This window comes from Mustela putorius, unplaced genomic scaffold (assembly GCF_011764305.1).
Source record: "Mustela putorius furo isolate JIRA1106 unplaced genomic scaffold, ASM1176430v1.1 tig00000174_pilon_pilon_pilon, whole genome shotgun sequence".
NCBI lineage: Eukaryota > Metazoa > Chordata > Mammalia > Carnivora > Mustelidae > Mustela > Mustela putorius.
The window spans coordinates 34335020-34351389 of NW_025421304.1; positions in this window are offsets into that span (position 1 = coordinate 34335020).

Below are 16370 nucleotides of genomic sequence, written 5' to 3' on the forward strand. Positions count from 1 at the left end.
ACCTCTCTTTCACATACTCCTTGCTTGTCAAAGAAGTGAGCTGGCAAACAAATGGAAGGGATCAGACCATTTTCACTAATTTAAATAAGTGATCTGTGTGTGATTTAGCTCATGCTCTTGAGACCAAGTTTTTGTGTGGACATAACTATCCCTTGCTTCCACATATGGTTCCGTATTTAGGTTTTAGGAATGCCTGATATTAAAGTTGAACATTTTTAGTGGATTTTCTCCTCAAGTTCAGCAGTTTGCCTTATAAAAATTACTTCATGACCTTTACCCTGAATTTTTCCCCTAAGAGAAAACAGATAATAACAAGATAACCTCCCTAAGCCTATGAATTCATTTATGATGCAACACCAGATGATACCAAGTCCAGCACCAGATTTCGAGTCTAGTTTGAAGGGTTATGAATGGTGACCTTCTAGGGCTGTGTTGCTGATTAGTCTGATGCTCTCCTTTAAACATCTTTACAAATAAAATAACCATCCATTAAGGAAAGGATTAAATAGGAGCTGAGGGGCCCCTCAGAGCCTGTTGTGGAATGAGGCATACAAGCCAATACATTAGGTTATAAGTGATAGAAAACTAACTCAAAGTCACTTAAGCGTGAGAGGTGGGATTTTTAAGCTCTCATATTTGGGAAATACAGAACTGCCCCTGGCTTCGGGCCTGGCTTGCTGCAAAGACTCGGTACCTTTATGACTCTTGGTTTATCTCCACCTCACAGCTCTGCTTGACTCTTCTGGCATCCTTGCTCCCCTCTGCCAGCTCAGCCACCTAACCAGAAATAACCAGATATTTCTCTTCTTGGGCATCAAAATTTCCAAGGAGAACTCTCTCTGAGTCATGTGCCCTTCACTGACCAGTCTGTATGGTCTGGGCTGAGGTACCCTAATTGGACTGACTTGGCTCAAGCCTTCCACTCTGGTGTCCAGGGAAGGATGGTCATGACCAAAAGACCCATGTGGGTGACAGAGAAGTTCCTGAAAGACAAAGAGAAGCAACACTTTTTTAACTCTCTTTTTAATAAGTGCCTTAGAGTTGGTTTCTATTACCTTTAACCCAGATTCCTAACTACCAGAGTGAGTTGTAGGAAATAGGACGATGAAGCAGGAGACTGTTTTCTAGACAGAGGACTGTGACCCTACACATCACATCACCCCATGGGTCCTGGTGCAGGGCTGTTGCTCAAAGTTCTTGAGTGTCAAGCTATACCGCCAGAGAAACATATCAAATTGAAGAATAATGAGTGCTGTTTTACCTGCCAGAGAAGAAGAAAATGGGCTTGAATTGGTCCCTGGCTGTAGCTAGGGTGTGTAATTGAAACATTCCTCTGCCCTAAAGAGAGTCATGTAACCTGGAGCCAGTGGGTCAGTCCAAGTTTAAAATAGTCCACTAACATTGGCCTAGGTATTGTCACAGCGCCCCCTGAAGAACTAATCAATGGTCATACTTACCCAAGGTAGCACAGCTAAAACTGTTTCCCTGATCCAGTAAAGAGAAGATTCCAACATGTGTGTTGCAGGGTCAAAAGAACGGTAACTTCATGTGAATCTATAAAGCCCCAAAATGCTAGCACCATACTGCTCATGGCATGTAGAATGAGTAGGTGAAAAGATAGAGTCCTGAGCATTTTTCTAATTGTAGGACCTCGAACACCGTACTTGAATCTTCTGGGCATCGGTGCACTTCTTAGTAAAGAATGTTTCATAGCCATCACTCCGTAGGGTTAATGAGAAGATTCAATTTGCCTATGTAAAGTGGTTAGTACAGTGCCTAGCACATAGTAAGTGCTAAACAAGTGTCAGCTCTTATTGTTATTTCTTAAAGTATAAGGCTGCCTCCACCAACCTATTTTTTTTTAATTTTATTTATATGACAGACAGAGATCACAAGTAGGCAGAGAGGCAGGCAGAGAGAGAGGAGAAAGCAGGCTCCCCGCTGAGCAGAGAGCCCGATGTGGGGCTTGGTCCCAAGACCTTGAGATCATGACCTGAGCCGAAGGTAGAGGCTTAACCCATTGAGCCACTCAGGCACCCCCACCAACCTAATTTAAGAGGCAGATGGACTCTTCCGTTACCCAAAAAATGTTCTACACACCACTCTGGCCGTTCATCACTTTGGGTTAACAAATGATCTCTGTGGCAGTGCAAAAAAATTCTAGTAGGAAACATAAAATACCACATGAAAGATTTTCATAAATAGTTTTCAAAGTATTTCTCTCCTCCTAATGGGTGTTAATGAAGAGAAGGGTGAGAGGAGCCACCAGACTCTTCAGAGAGGTACTGGTTTGGATTTGTGACACGGGAATGGGATGAGCTGTATTATTAGTGGTGAGCTGAGAAAAAAATGTTTTAGATGGAAAATTTTCTGATACCACAATGATCTCTAATTCCCACTATTCACCAGGCAGATGATCTGGTCTCAAAAAACTCTCTCAAATCCCCATAATCTCTGGAGCCGCTGTCTACATATCAAAAACATGGATTTTTCTGCCATCTACTGGTCGTTTTTGAGAAGGACAACACTCTATGTGAGCAAAAATGGGGTCTTTGATGCCTCTCCTTTCTTGACCCACCTGGAGACTTGCCGAAAATGTTACCAGAATTGTGGGTTGGGGAACTAGGTTTAGTGAAATGGGTGATGGGGCTCTTAGGGTTAATGATGGTGGTGTATGGAAACATTGATGGGCATCTGTGGGGTCAGTGATTAGTGCCTGTAGGTTCAGTAGCAAATGACTGTGGATCAGTGAATGGGGCTGAGGGCTGAGTCACTGAAAGGCTGTGGAACCAGAAAAAGGATTTTTTTTTTCCTGGAGTTAGCCATGGAGTCTCTAGAAATAATGTCTAGAATTGGAGATTGAAATACCAGACGTGGAATCTATTTTGTCTGTGGTACACAGTGTGCAGGATAAATGATAGTTAGACGGGGGGTCTGTGATGTGGGATCTGGAGGCCCAGAAATGTGGAAACTCATGTTAGTTGAATGATTAAAAAGTTTGAAAATTGAGTACATATTAGGTAAGCTTGTTGAATTGATGTGAGTTTCTTGGCTATGTATAAAAATACCCTAGTTCTTAGGAAATACGTGTATTCAGGGGTGAAATATCTTGATGTCTACAATCTATCATCAATGTGGTTTTAAAATAAAATGTGCATGTATTTTCAAAAAGCTTAAAAACCATCAACAAGTAAGTTCCAAAGTATATAGGAACTATAAACATTCTCAGAAGACACAAAATTAACTTGAATGAATGGAAAGATGCATTGTGTCTGAGGTTCTCCAAGACCAGATGCCCCACTCCATCCAAAGCAAAACAAAGCCTACGGACAGGAATAGATCCAGAGAAGCCTGGGTTCACACTCCAGCTGACATATCCTGAAACCTCCCTACGAGATTTGCTGAACCAAGAATCGTGAGGTTAGAAGAGGGAGAATATTCTAGTTCCCATAGCACAAAACTTTTAACCTTTTATAAAAACACAAAGCAGACTATCTTTAGGACTCCGACACACCAAAGGCACAAAATATGAAGGCGGTTATTCATCAGTCTGACTACTTTAAAATAAAACATGCTTCCTAAAATAAAATCAAATACCATAAACACTGTAAGATGAAAACACTGGGAGATGCAGACCCAGGTTGAAATTGTAGAGAATTTACAGAATAATTGAGGCCTCAACAATGAATGCTTTAGGGAATCGATGGAACTCCTACTTTTGACGTAATTCATCAACTTCAAACTTGCCCAGAGCCCTTCCACAACAGTGTCTTCTCTATTTTTTTCTCATTTTTTAAAATTTTAGAATAAATTTGGATTTGCAGAAAAGGTTCGAGACAGTACCTAGAATTTTTTTCCTACTCTTCACCTAGCTCTTGCCCTAATGAGAACACCTTACGTCATGAGGGGACATTCATCAGAATTGAAAAATCAACACAGGCACAATACTATTAACTCAGTGACAGACTCTATCCAGATTTCATCAGTTTCCCCACTAAGTCGTTTTACTTTGCCAGAATTTCATCCAGAATACCGCAGCCCTCGGTCACTGCGTCTCTGCAGTCTGACCCATGACACTTTCTCAGTCCTTCTTTGTTTTCCATTAACTTAGGAAACTTAAAAGAGCCTTCAGCACCGTCTTGTACAGTGTCCCTTGACTATTGTTAGTCCCCCACCTTCTCGTTATTAAACTGGGATTGTGGTTTTTATGGCGAGAACTACCACAAAGAAGCAGCATCCTTCTCATCAAATCATATCAGGCGTCCATTATCTGCACATGATTATTTCTGGTGACATTAACCTTATCGCTTGGACAAAGTGGCTGCTACCAGGTCTTTCCATAATAAAGCCACTTCTTATGTTCCACTTTTCATTTGGAAGTGAGGCACTAAATGCAGCGCACACACCTGGGGAGGGAAGGTAACTGGAATTAATTAAAATATCTCTATAAGGAGATTTGTCCCCTTCTTCCCTTCTATTTATTTATTCAATTATCCATCGATATTATTATGGACTCGTGGATATTTATTTTGTTTGGGGGGTTATAATTCAGTCATAATATTACTTATGTATTTGCTCAAATTGTTCCAGTTTTGCCCATTGGGAGCAATTTCAGGTTGGCTTCTGTGCCCATTAGCAAAGCCCATATTTTTAAAATCCAAGAATGGTATTTAAAAACCAATATCTAGAGGAGTAATGTCGTCAGAATGGCAGAGTCAGCAGCTGCAAGCTCTCCCCCACTCAGAGACACATTGCAACACAAACGGAAAACGTCAGAACCAATTTTATCAGAACTCCGCAAAACAATCAACAGCTGACAGCAACCAAGCACATGCTGAATCCAGAAAAAAAAAAATGTGACTTCAAAACAGTAGAAAAATTCTATAGTGATCTTATTTGACTTTAGTCCACCTACATCCAGCTATGCGGTGGTTTCAAAGCACTAGCAACCCACATTGCCAGAGAGGTGCCTTCCTCCGTGAACCGGGAAGGATCAGAGTAGACCTTAGTAGCAAGCAAGCGTGTGTTTGTGTGTTTGTGGTGAGAACACCTAATCTCTACTCTCTTAGCAAATTTCAAGTACCCAACACAGTATTGTCCACCGTAGTCACCATGTTGTACATTTGACTTGTTCATCTCATTGAAAGTTTGTACCCTTTAGCTCACCTTTCCCATTTTCCCCACCCCTCACTGCCATATAGTTTTTAAGTAAGTAAATAAAAGTTACAGATAGACCAAAAGGACACAGGAGTCAATCTAAAGGAGCTCCCAAGGGCTAAAACTGGAGTGATTTGTCTAAAATATGTGTAGGTAGTATAGGCTTCTACCCCCCAAAAGAATAAAGTAACTATCTGTGACCATGTGGTTGGCAATAAAAGGTTGAATAAAGCCAGAAGTGAAGAGAAAAGGCAAACCTTTCCCACAAAAGAATCCCAAATAACATACGTAGGAAACCCTACAGAACTTCACGTCCTCTTCTTTGAGTGCAGGCTGCAATTAGGGACTCACTCACTTCCAAATAAAGTAGGAAATGGTAAAATTAGTGACTTCACAGTGGAGAAACCTGGCAGACACCTTCTTAACCAGGGGCTCAAGGTGAATATAATCAGGGATGATTCCTACTGGTATCACGTATCGCCTGATAGGATGCGGTGAGAAGGGCGGTCCATTTCCATGGTATGTTCTATTCAAAAACCCATAATCCAAACCTAACCAAGAGAAAACATCATACAAACCCACGATGAAGGACATTTTACAAAATAGCTGACTCCGTACACTTCAAAATTTTCAAGATATGAAAAACTAGGAAAGATCGAAAGTTGTCACATATTGTAGAAGATTCAATATGTGAAGATACCTGGATCTGATCAAGGAAGCAAAAAAGGACATGGGTGGCAAGGCCGCTTAAATGGGAATCAGGTTTACAGCTTAGTGCATAGGACCATTCCAGTGTTGATTTCATTGCTTTGACAGATGCACTATGCTTATGTAAGATGTTAGGAGAAACTGGATAAAAAGCATACAGGAAGTCTCCAAACTGAGTTTCTAGCTTTTCTCTAAGTCTAAAATTATTCCAAACTAAAAGTTCATTCATTTTTTTTAAAGATTTTATTGACCAGAGTCAACATAGCAAAAGATTTGAGTAACTACAGTGTAGACTACTGAACAGATTTCACAGGTGGCCTCAGAGTAGCACACAAGTAAAACCATAATCTCACCGCAAAGGCTCTGAAAGCTAAATTCTGAGCTGAGTGACAGCCTGTAGCTTACTAAAATGGAAGATTTTAGGGGCACCTGGGTGGTTCACTGGGTTAAAGCCTCTGCCTTCGGCTCAGGTCGTGGCCTCAGGGTCCTGGGATGGAGCCCTGCATCGGGCTCTGCTCAGTGGGGAGTCTGCTTCCCGCCTCTCCCTCTGCCTGCCTCTCTGTCTACTTGTGATCTCTCTCTCTCTCTCTCTCTCTCTCTGACAAATAAATAAATAAAATCTTTAAAGAAAAATAAAAAAACTTATTTTAAATGGAAGATTTTAAAAGGAACCATGTCAGCTAATACTCAGAATGTTCAAGATACAGTCTAAAGTAGCTGCATTCTTTCTTGTAGATCCATGGTTTGCCTTGTTACTGCTCCAAGCTAGAACTTTCCCCAGTGATTCCTGCTGCTTGTCTTAAGTTTTAATTTCTTATGATGCAGAAAGACTCATGGGAACAAAAGTCATTGCCTAGAGGTGACCTTGGTGCATGCAGATGTCTACAGAAAAGAACACTCTGTTGTCTGCAAATAATCTCTTCCAGAGGCTCAGGGGACACTGGGGCAGTTAGAGAATGGGGTCTGGTTCACCAGTCCTGGGAGTGTAGTGCCCTGGATGCCTTGTGGAGAATAATGTGCAGAGAGGGTCACCTCTTGTCCTGGGAAGATAAGTGGGGCCCACTTTTGAGGAACACATGCCAAGGGTTAGGGGTAGTTGTCTGGAGATTGATCAGTTTATCCTAGATGAGGACTTTCTCCCAAGATTCTCACTTTTAAAATGTAAACACTGTTATCCTTAGAAGTCATATAAATGAACTCAAATACCCCTTCAGTTGATCACTTGTAACAAAAGGTGGGAGTGTAGTATGAGAGTTTAGAGGTGTTTTAGTCAGCTCAAGCTTGTGTAATAAAATAGCATAGACTTGGGCAGTTAAGCAACAGACATTTCTTATAGTTCTGCAGGCTCAGAAGTCTAAAAATCAAGGTGATGGCAGACTTGGTATCCGGTGAGAACCCACTGTCTGGTTTGCAGACCGCTGCCTTCTTGCTGTATCCTCACATGGTGGACAGAGAGAGAAAGAAAGCTCTCTGGTCTCTTCTCTGTAGGCCATTAATCCCATCGGAGTACCTTCTCTCATGACCCTCTAAACCTACTTACCTCCCAAAGGCCCCATATCCAAATAGCATCACGTTGGGAGCATTCAGGCTTCAACATATGAATTGTTGGGGGGCAGGCATAATTCAATCCATAGAAGGTAGGCAGAATAACAGCCCCCCAAAGATGTTTAAGTCCTAATCCTAAGAACTTGTGAATATGTTACCTTACATAATAAAAGGGATTTTGCTGGTGTGGTTAAATTTAAGGACACTGATTTGGGGCAATTATTCTGGATTATCTGGAGTGTGCTCAGTTTAGTTGCATGAATCTTAAAAAGTAAAGAACCTTTTCTGGTTCTCAGAAAAGTAAGTATGACTACAGAAGAATAGTTAGAGATATAGCATAGCTCCCAGGTCCTAGACTGGGCCAATCACATGCTCTACTCTTAAAGCCTCCCTCTACTCTAAGAATGTCCAACACCTGTCGGGCCCCTACTGGAAGGTTACACGCAGGTCACTGATCAACTCTCATCCCAAAATACAGGATTGGCTATGCCCAAGCCATTACTAAGGCCAGTCCAATGGACAGAGAAGCAGGCTTCCTTTTATTCAAGCCTTCAAGGCTTCAGCCAGTTCAGCTATGCTACAGCTTGCTGAATCCCTTTGCTTTTATGTCTCCTTGATCACTGGAGACCCTATTGAGGAGGTCACAGGAGAGCACAAGTCAAGCAAGGAAGGTCCCTTTGAACCAAAGACTTAATGAATGGGCAATTATAGGTCACAAAGCAGTTGCCACGCCTTCATAAATGGTGGATACGTATCAATTTGTAGCCAGATCTTCAGCTTTTTCCCACTTCTGGGAAGGCCCAAAGACAAGCAGGTACTTGGCTAGAGGACATAGGCAGGTCAGGCACCAATGGCCCTGTTGCCCTCCAGCCTGCTACACTTCGATTGTAACCCCAGGCCCTAACCACTCCCCCATGACCTTCTGTGCACACAGCGGGAGATCATGCATATCAGAAATAAATCTATTCAAGTAGGTGCAACCTTGGGCCTCTTAAAATCCCAGGGTATTTTAGAGGATGTAGGTTTGATTGTCTGGGCCTTAATGAGTTCATCTAGTCTGCCATGATAACGCCTGAGCACCCAAGAGAGGTGCTTCCTGCCTCAAGCAGTGTACTTCCACAAAGGCTCCCTGAGAACAGAAGACCAGGAAGAGGGATATTAGACCATTAGGATTCTGGGGAAAATCAAATTCTAGAAAGGAGGAAGTCATAGGCAACCTAGGAAGCTTTCTTTGTACATCATGCCTGTTCCACAGGCCTGCCCATTACCCCATGAACGTCACCCCGTCCCTGCTTTAGACTAGGAGGCAGGCTTACAGGCTCATCAGAGATAAAGGGTCAAGCTGTCAGTGGCATCCACGAGGCATGGCCCTACTCCTTAAACTAAACTCACATCTGAGTTTTATCTTCCATGTTTGATCGAGACCTTTTGGGGATCAGGAGTCAGCCCTAGCACTCAACCCTCTAAACAGTCTAAGTGTCCTCCCTGTCTCCCTACTGTAGATGACTCATGGCTTCCACAGTCTTTAAGGAAGATTCACAAGATACAAGAACTTTTCTTACCCTAGAGCACTCTGGATCTGGCACCTTCTCTATCTCTAGGTTTTATCCCTTTGGTGGGGTAAGGACACAGAGTGTACCTGAGATTGAGAAAAAACAGGGTCAGGAGTGCAACTTGTACAGGCAAGCACAAAGTAATGAAATGAAATGGAATGTAGAAGCAGAGAGGAGGTTTGTCAATTTTTTATTTATTACATTATATTGATGCATAAACTATACATTATATCAATGCATAAATTATAAGACAAAATGCATGAACATCGTATGAGTACAGCTGTATGAGTTGTAACAAATCCTACACAGCTGTCTCACTAGCACGCAGATCAAGAAGTAGAACAAGCAACCAAGAACAGATCCAAAATCATACCTTTGGTGAGTTTTGAAGGTTTGGAAGGACTGATGGAAGGAGAGAGGATAGTGTTTGGGATGATTGGTGCGCCTGGGAGTCCTTAAGGCATCTGAGAGCATGGAAGGTCCTGGGGGAGTTGTTGAGCCTAGGGATTAAGATAGCTCATCAGTTGGGTGAGATGAGCGAATTGCAGGAAGCTCTTAAGTAGTTCTAGTTACAGTGAGCAGGTAGAGAAGGTGGGCTGGAGCTGGTCAAGGACAAGTGAAGGGACTCAATGCTTTCAGGCAAATGTGCCCTGTGGGCAGGAGAGGAATTCAGGAAAGCAGCCTCACACATTAGTTTTGCAGTCTATCTACAAGGGTCAGGATCCAGCAGCGTCACTTCCCCTCTGCTCCCTTACTGTAGTCTATGCCAACTAGAGAAGAGAAATGAATGGAGCACATGAGAAGAAGAAGTGGGCTGCGGTGAAGCCACAGGGCAGAGAGATGGGGACAGGCTCAGGGAGGCAGAAAGCAACCGGGAGGAGGAGTAGAGGGCAGAGGCAGCCAGAACAGTGACGGGATCACAGAGCGAGAGGCCGGGAATGAGGTGGAGGAGCTCACAACAGTGTAGACACTGGGAAGAGGAGAGAGTGCGGGGCCAGGGAAGGAACATGGGGACCAAGGAACATGGAGAAGCAGCAGGGGACATGGACAGAAATGGTCCCAGAGCTATGCCTGCAGGTGCTCGTGGTAGAGTTTAATCCTACCTTTAGGATGATCTGACTTTGCTCACAAAGGAACACCTCCCAGGAACCCGTATGACAAATATTACAGTGTAGTTCTATGTTGTACAGATAACTTTGAGGAAATGTGTGGTACAACATTAGAGCGTCCACAGTATGTCCAGTCCAGATAGCCCCATACAAACCCATACTTTGGTTCACAGGGGTCTGTCCCAAAGGCTCAGAACACCCAAGGTAGGTAAAGAATGCACAAGGACTTACTGTTCTGCCAGCACAGTGGTGTGGGGACAACTCCGAGGGCAGAATGCCTGATGTGAGGGATACTGTGTTACCAGATAGACGAATGGGCACCAGCTAGAGGGATTCGTCCAGGATGAAGTGATTGACATGGGCTGATGACCAGACATGAGGAATCCTTTGAGGGGTAACCCAGCCTTGTTGGTGCCCCCACACAGAATCACTGATCTGTGTGTATTCATGGAAGTGTATCATCAGCTGACCTTGCTGACATGACCACCAACATGACATCAGTGTAGTATGGATGAAACATGGGTACCTTGCAGCAAGTTTCTAGGAGGAACATGGAGCCAGATCTCAAAGTACCATAGGATCAAATCCAGGAAACGTTCTTCCCGATCGTGAATCCTCAGGGTAGGACATTGATCACTTCTGTCCCTCACAGCTTTCCATATAAAATGGGAATAGGGGCGGCTGGGTGGCTCCGTTGCTTAAGCATCTGACTCTTGATTTCGGCTCAGGTCCTGATCTTAGGGTCCAGGGATCCAGCCCCAGGTGGGACTCTGCACTCAGTGTGAAGTCAGCTTATCCCTCTCCCTCTCTCTCTCTCTCCCCCCCTCTGCTCCTCTCCCTGCTCACATATGCACACATCAAGGCTAGTTCTCACTCTCTCTTTACCTAGAATAAATAAATTAAATAAAATATTTTAAATAAATAAAGGGCGAGTAGTTTTGGCTTCCAAGATTGGTGTGAGTAATTACATAATGATTAAATATTAAAACCTGTGAAGGGCATGGGGCAGTGCCCAGCACATAATGCATATGGCTCTGATGTTATTTTTATTAACTAACTTATACTAATTACTATAATTAGTGTGTGTTAGGAATAAAGTGGCAGCAGTCATTAGCATTACATTATAAATTAAGTTACACCACATTTAAATCTCTCAAAAATAGGTAATGTATGGATGATGTCAACCCGTGTGATAGGAGCATCATCATGTTTACAGCTGTACTAAGAGCAGTTATATAGGTGAGACAGTTAGAATGACAGTGAGGCCTCCCATTTATGCTCATTTCAGCTGGTGATGGTAGAGCACAAGACTATTGTGGTACTATCGCCTTGAAGGTCGCATGATGCGAATAAACAGTGAAGGAGGGAACCCCCCATTTTGATAAGGAAACAAGGTTCTGACAGTGATGTCTCCCACTAGGCCCAAGGCCATGTCCCTGCAGGTGATCTGCGGAGGTCACACACAGGGCAAACCCTATCCGACCCAGCCCTCCTGTCAGGACTGGGAAGACACTCAGCAGATGGTCCGCCCCAGGCTGTCCCCTACCCAGTGCTCATCCAGGACTTGTCATGACATCACACATACGTCAGTGATTGTGTCTGTTCACCTCACCCCTCCCCAAGCCCCAAATGGCCACATAGTAGTCTTACCCTTGGTCAGGCCATGCCCTCTTGCGGGAGAGGAGTCTAAATTTAGCCTTAAAATTGTCTGTGCAAGGAGGACCTCCTCTGCTTTCTTCTGAGCCATCTGCCCTGCACGAACAGCCTCCATGTCCCTCACCCCTACACAGGAGATCAGTCTCCCGCTGCTCTCCCAGGGAAGGAAGTCAAAAGCACCTGCCACACACATTTGGCCTGATCCCACCCCTCGGGCTGTGTCCTCTTAGACCCAATTTTCCAGGCCTATTTGTATTCTTCAGGGTCATAGAGAACCAACCTGGACTCTGTCCCTCCACACAACCAAAGTCCCTTCCATGACACCACAGCTGGGCTTTTTACATCACAAATATCTTTAAGAAAATTTCTTGGCATGCACTGTTAGTTTTGGTCCAAGAGGTCCCCGGCTTCAGCACCCTCTGTCTCCCTACGTGGAGACTAGGGGGGAAAGAGATGAGAGACTGAGTGCTTCTGGGTAATCCGGGGCGTGGTTATGGACCTGATTCCTCAGTGAAGGAGAGCCCATGGGCAGGGAAGGAGAGTTAAAGATGCTGAAGGATCTGTAAATAGGATGCGGATTTGGCCATTTCTGTGCAGTTCCTGAGTATCTAGTGCAGAAGCTACATAATGAAATATATGCACATCACAAATGTACCTGTCCACTCGTCTTGACAAAGTTTTCGCAGTCCTCACTGCAGTACTTAGATGAAAAACTGGTCCTTGAAAAATATCCTACAAAGACCACCATTAAAATGCTTGGAGTTGTTCATGGACTTAATGAGAGTAGTGTTCACAATCTGTCTCACAGTCTTTGGGCAGATGTTTGGAAATGCAGGAGATGGCATGACATGGGAGAAATAGAGACATAGGTTAGATGGCCTCACTTCTATCTTTCTATCTGCCGACCAGAGGAGGTCCTGGGGATAGGCTCTCATGCTGCACAAGTGTGCGGACCCCACGGAGCCCAGACAAGAGCAGTAACATCAGCGTGTGTGGATAGAGTGATCAACAGACGTTCGCTCTTTCTCTATTTGGAAAGAGATCACAGCAAAGGTCATCACCTTCCCTCCCAGGACTCAGCTCCATCTCATCCCTCGAAGTGTGGCAGTGGCTAGAGAACAGAAAGTAGATCCAAAAGGCATAGAGAAGGGGAAGTTTCAGGCTGAGTGGGTAGGAAGCAAAAACAAGAAGCAGACAATAGCAGGAAGGAAATAATCCACAACTCCTGGACTGTAGGAATAGCCAAGAGGACCACTCACAGTGCAGTTACATCTGCCTCTTAGTATCTGTGAAGGCATTGTCTCTGGTATTTGCTCACATTCTCCCAGGACACCATATCACTCTTTGTCACCTTTAGTTGGTTTTTATTAATCAGAAGACCTGAAAGGAACAGAAGCTATAACAGAAGGAGAAGCACAGTGTGTCCAGATGTCCATAGACAAGGATGTATTTTGGCCCATAGATTTCAGACTCGGAGTCTAATGACAGACACCTCAAGGCAGGAATAGACAGGACAGCCAGTTCAGAGGACACAGTATCCTTTGGAGCATTCCATGGGGAGAGGGGATGGGGTGGAAGTGACCATGTTGCCATCTTCATGAAGGTGGTCCATGTCAAAGAGTCCATGCAAGGGGATAGTGAACATGGGGCTTGGGTTAGGTTCATGAACCCCAAATGAGAAACTCTTTATTGGGAAATATATTCATACAGATGTGATCATATTGATGATTTAGTCTATATTCAAAAATTTCAAAGGATGCAGTAACTTTGACCGTCTGTAAGAAGAAAGTGGAAGAGTGATAAGAGGTGGAGACATTCTAGTGGGGCAGTGGGCCATGGTCTTGCTGTATCACCAGGACCCATTGCACTTCCTCACCTCCTCAGCTGCAGCAAGGTCCAGGGGGTGATGCATCTGTGAGAAGGAGTTGAACAATTTAAGTTATGATGAAATCATGAAACAGCTGGCTTGTGCCTAATGTGGATGATTCTCAAGTCTTTACCAACACATACCTGGGTAAGAGGAAAATAGTCAATAAAAACTCTGTCCTGCCTCATGTTTAGGGATTCAAGTTTCTCTTCATTTACCTGTGTCCAAGCCTCCAGACGATGGAATTTATGGAAACCAATGAGTTTCCCTGACCAGCAACCATTTGCAGGAGATGTTTTGGCCTTCAGTAACTTCTGGAGAGAATCCCAATGAGACTCATGGTGGTGGCCCTTCTCATGTCCATCAGGCACACCAATGTCAGATTTAGTGTGAATAGTTTGGGGGTGATGCTGGAAGCAGTTTTAATCAGGCCCAGCAGACAGACAGGGACAATACCACACTAGAGGTCACCAGGAGGATGTCCCATGGTAGGGACCTAAAAAGGCCCGAGAGAGAGGTAAATTGGAACCGTCTCACAGCAAAACTTATTCTACCTTCTAATGTCAGAAAGAGGATGGATTCTGTTAAAAATTCTATCATCCTTGATCTCTGCAGCCCTGAGGGGAACAGAATGTTTCCCCGGAAACTAATGGCAGAGAACACACCAAGTCCCTTCCTGCCTTTGCCAGTTTGGAAGGTTCTACAGGAAGCCAGAGCTTAAGAGGAGATAGTCAACCTCAGTATGGCCTGTGAGCCACACCCCCCACTCTTTAACCCTCTGGATATCAAGCATCTGGCCACCTACCAGAGTGGGAAATAGGAAATGGGAGAGAGTAGCTGGGACTCGATCGGACTTTCAAATCATCCTCTTTTATTGGCTATATCCATCCTTCTTCTAGAAGGATCACCTAGATCACTATTCATCTTTCCTTCCATGGGCACCATTCTTGGCATGGGATCCCACACCATGCCTTGGGAAGTCAGGTAAGAAGCAGGAAAATACCAAATCCCATGTTAGCCACTTGCAAAGGGAAGGAAAGAAAATTTGACCGTTTTAGTGATGACCGTAAACCCTAGCCATATCATGGATAAGTCTACAGCAAATGTAGATATTTTGTGTCTTCCTCCAGGCAGAAAACTTGAGGCAGGTATGGCACATAGGGAGCAGGAATCAAGCCTGAGGATAGAGGCAGCCATCATTCATTTACTCAGGACCAGGAATGATTTTTTTTTCCCTGAACTTTTTCCTGTTTAATTTTACTTATATTCTTAGCCTGATTTATAGGAGCATCAGATGCAAATTGAAGAGAATTGAATCTTCTATGAGCATTTGATGTGCATGGCAGCCATTTTCAGTTCCGGTGTCCCAGTCAACTTTATGTGACCCTGCTGAGCTCACCACCACCAAAGCATCGATTTAATATTGATAGAACATGGAAACATATATTTGAGATTCCTCTTTTCTTTTAATCATCCTGTGAAAAACAATGTTGAAATGAGCAAGGCCAGCCTCAAACTTCCCTAGCATCACATTCAAGATGTGTTTCTTCCGGGTTGTGACATCTCAGAGCAGGACATTTATCATCACTGTTCCTCAAAATACAGGGTTAAAATGAAACAAGCACACGGAGAAGCATGTGGCACACATTAACGACTGAGTATATGTTGCTGGTTTCGTTTTTTGAGATCTTCGAAGTAATTATGTGTTACAAAGGCACTACAGGGGCACCTGGATGGCTCAGTGGGTTAAACTTGTGCCTTCGGCTCAGGTCATGATCCTAGGGTCCTGGGATCGAGCACCGCATCAGGCTCTCAGCTTAATGGGGAGCCTGCTTCCCCCTCTTTCTCTGCCTGCCTGCCTCTCTGCCTACTTGAGATTTCTGTCTGTCGAATAAAGAAAGAAAAATCTTTATTAAAAAAAAAAAAAGGCACTACAACCTTTGCAGTTTAAAACAGCACAAATGTGTTATCAGAAGTCCACAACATGTCCAACCAGACTAAAACCAATACATCAACAGGGCTGCTTTCCCTCTGGAGATCCTATGGAAGAATCTGTCTTCTTGTTCTTGGAGATTCTCTAGGACACCGTCATTTCTTGGCTCTTGGACCTCTTCTCCATCTTCAAAACTAGCAACAGAGCATTCCTTTCATCTCCTTCTTCCATTGTTTTTTAAGAGTTATTTATTTTAGAGAGAGAGAGCACAAGCAGGAGAGGCAAGGGAGAGGGAGACAATCTCAAGCAGACTGCGCTGAGCACAGAGCCCAACGTGGGGTTCAATCTCATGACCCTGAGATGAGGGCCAGAGCCAAAACCAAGAGTCAGAGGCCCCAACCAACTGCACCATCCATACACCCCTCCTTCTTCCATTGTTAAACCTCATTTTCAGTACAGTCAGGAAAGGTTCTTTTTCTTTCTTTTTTTTTTTAGGACTCTTATTTTAAGATGGGACCAACCTGCATAGTCCAGGAAAAATCCTCCTGAAGATCCCCAAACTTAATCACACGTGCAAAGTCCCATCTGCCATGTACAATAGCACTGACAGGTTTCAGGGGAAGGAAGCAGACATCATTAGGAGTTACTGTTCCTATTTCCAGACATTTCTTTCATGAAGATTTATTAGGAATAAAATTGCAGCTGTCGTGAACATTGTTTTCCAAATGAAATTCTGACCCATTTTATTCATTTGTTTATTATTTATTTATTTTTAAGTTCAAGTTAGTTAACATATAGTGTATTATTAGCTTCAGGGGTAGAATTCTGTAATTCACCAGTTG